This window comes from Hipposideros armiger, unplaced genomic scaffold (assembly GCF_001890085.2).
Source record: "Hipposideros armiger isolate ML-2016 unplaced genomic scaffold, ASM189008v1 scaffold_144, whole genome shotgun sequence".
Taxonomy (NCBI): domain Eukaryota; kingdom Metazoa; phylum Chordata; class Mammalia; order Chiroptera; family Hipposideridae; genus Hipposideros; species Hipposideros armiger.
In genome coordinates, this window is record NW_017731494.1 from 989,839 (window position 1) to 993,045 (window position 3,207).

A 3,207-nucleotide genomic window follows, 5' to 3' on the forward strand; every position below is an offset into this window, starting at 1 on the left:
TAATTTTAATTTTTTTGCATTTTAAACTTTTCTAATTTGGGGAAGAAAAAATAAAAATTACATTTGGTTACAAAATTATAAAGTAATACAAAATTTTTTTATTTTCCTATTTATTACTATTCTCAATTTATTCCCAGATGAAGTCTTAATATCTTTTAGTATTTTAAAGTTCTGCTTTATTGTTAAGTATGAATGCAAATTCAACAAGTTTTCAGAATGAAAGAAGAGAGCAAATACTAAAAATGTGTAGCTTTTGCATTATGTAATAAACTGGAAAGGGTATTATGGGCCAAAATGTAAAACCAACCCAAATATGTGGGGTAAGAGTAAGGCAATATGTGAGTAAGGCAAACTTTACAAAAAAGATAAAATATACATGTCAGGAAAAAAAAGAGCTAACATTTATTGACTGAATCATATGAACCATCAGCCCATCTAATTCCTATTTCTTAAAAGAGCCTTCACGGTATGTAATATATCTCCCTCTCTCCCTTTCCCCACTTATTTTCTTAACAGATAAAAGGACAGAGGCTTAGAAAGGTTAAGTAAAATGTTTATCTAAGACTACAAATCTAAAAATGTTAGATCTAAGATTCAAACCCAGATGTAGCCACTAAAATGTAAGTCCCATGAGTGCAGGGACTTACCTGGATTTCTTTTTTTCAAAGCTTGAATCCCCAGAATTTAGTATCTTGTCTGGCAAATAGTAGATACTTAAAATACATGTCTGAATGAATCAATGGACGTTTGATGTCTTGTTTCCACCACACAGGACAACATGCCACACAATCTATGACTGAGCCAGTTATCTGCTAAATGCCATTAAACAAAGGACAGTGAATTATGACTTTGAAAATAAAAGGATACAGTGAAAAATTTATGAAATAATTATCTAATGCCTGATTCAGGTCCATCGTGGAGTCTAGAAATACTTTTGTAATAAACATTTCAGGTCATAGATAATGTGGGCCTGGATTAAATTGGCAACAGTAAAAATAAAAATTACAAATAAAAAAAAAGGAAAAGGTTGGATGCAAGACATTTTGCAGGTAGAAGCTACAAACTCTAATGAATGATTAGATGGTGGTGCTTGGAGGCAGGGCGTTGGTTAAGAAGACAAACCGAAGTCACCAGTAGGAGGCTGGTAGAATGAATATACCATTGGAGATTTAAATGAAATATATAGAATACATAATAGAATTACACTTGTGTGTATATTTATGAAATGTTTTGGATGGGTCAAAGTTTTCTAAATTAGGAAACCTAGTCTCTATAAAGAAAATGTTAGATGTATTTTCCTATATCCAATTTTAAAAGTAAATATTTTGAATGGCAAAAGACCCCTAAACAAAGTGAAAATAAACATAATAGGTTGCAGAAAGTATTGCTGCACAAAAAATTAATAGTCTTTATAAACCAATGTATATAAATTTATAAATTGATAAGAATTAGACAAAACCTTAAAGCTGAGTTTAGTAGAGAAAGAGAGTGCTGCTTAATGGATCACATTCTTTTTTTTACACTTGATGGTTTTTTGGTACAGGTACACAATTTCTCCTTTATGTTTTATATCTCCATTAATGCTATTGAAAATCCGCTTTCCAGATTACTAGACAAAATGTTAAGATAATTTCTTGTGCATTTATTAAAATATGAATTAAAATGCAAAGGTAATATTTTGTTTAACTTTAGCTGTTGATACACTGCAAATTTTAGCTCAAATAGGCTACTTTTCTTTATATTCCTGCCTCATCAATCCAAGCTACTGCTCCTCTCCTACCTAGATGGGTACCATGTTCTCAGAATTTGTCTCTCTCCCTTCATCTTTGCTCATTACTCCAGAAATTTTCCTACTGGAAGCTAGAGAGGACTTGTACAAATGTAAGCCAGACAATAAATACTCCCCTGCTAGAATGTTTTAGTGTCTTTCAATTGCTTTTAGAAAAAAACCCATATTCCTTACCTTGGCTTATCTGGAGGGTGAATACATATCTTGGTTTGGCCTGACACCCTGCATAACTATGAGAAGTGCCTCCTTCCATTCTCAAGGGTGTTCCAGTCTGAGCGATACATAATATAGTTACCCTGATTATAAAGCTCTGCTGGCTTAAAGGTTATGTCCTCAGAGAAATCGTCCCTTGTTATACTGCCAAAATACTTAAGAATACAAAAGAATACTTATATATAATTCTGTACCAGGACATCTCTTGTGGTCTTTATAGCACATATCAGAATTTATGATTATTTATTTGTTTGTCTTCTCTTGTTATTATCTGATAAAGGAAATAAATTAATTTATAATTAATATAATTTGCCCTATGAGTCAGGCACCGTATCTCTGTTGTTTTGTATTATATCTTCAGGGCCTACTATGATGCCTGACACTTAGACCATGCTTAACAAAAGTCTGTTCAATGAATTGATAACTTGAACTAATTGCTAGGGTTTGAGTAATGTAAAGAATACCTTTTTTTCTTTCTGAAAACTTGTTTCACACATTTGCTAAGATGATTCCATGTCTCATTATTGTCGCATTTAAAAAATGCATGGGATATTAAGTTTTTATTTTCAAGACAGTTGGTATAGAGTGATGATTAAGTATATCAGACCTCGAGTAAAATGAAACAAAACAACAACATAAACAAACAAAAATTGTTTTCTGTTTGTAGATTTTCTGTTTTCAATGTGAGCAGGTACTTAACACGCCTAACATTCATTTAAAAAAAATATATATGTAGAATAGGGAGAATAAAAAAACTCAAAAGGATAAAATGAGATACACTAACATATTGCTCAGCACATTATTATCATGCAAAAATCATCAACTATTAATAATTTTTATTATTTGCTTGTGGAAAATTTGTCTAATGAATTAGCAACAGCTAAGTTTTTCAATTCAACAGCTAAATATTTCAGTTCAGGTCAATTAGACTTTGCTTGCCCATCACTTTCATTTCCCAGCTACTTCTACACAATCAACAAATACACAGAATATAAACTCATTTAATATTTACCACATTATTAGTTGTTTTCAATTTGATTTTTCCCAATTGCTTTACGAATCCTCCCTTTTTTTCTTCTTTCTTCTTTTGAATTAATCAATTTTGGATTATTCCATTAATTTTTTTTCTGTTGCTATGCTGGTTACCCATCCTTTCACTATCCTGTTAGTAATTCCCCTAGAAATTAAACATGTGTCCTTGGATC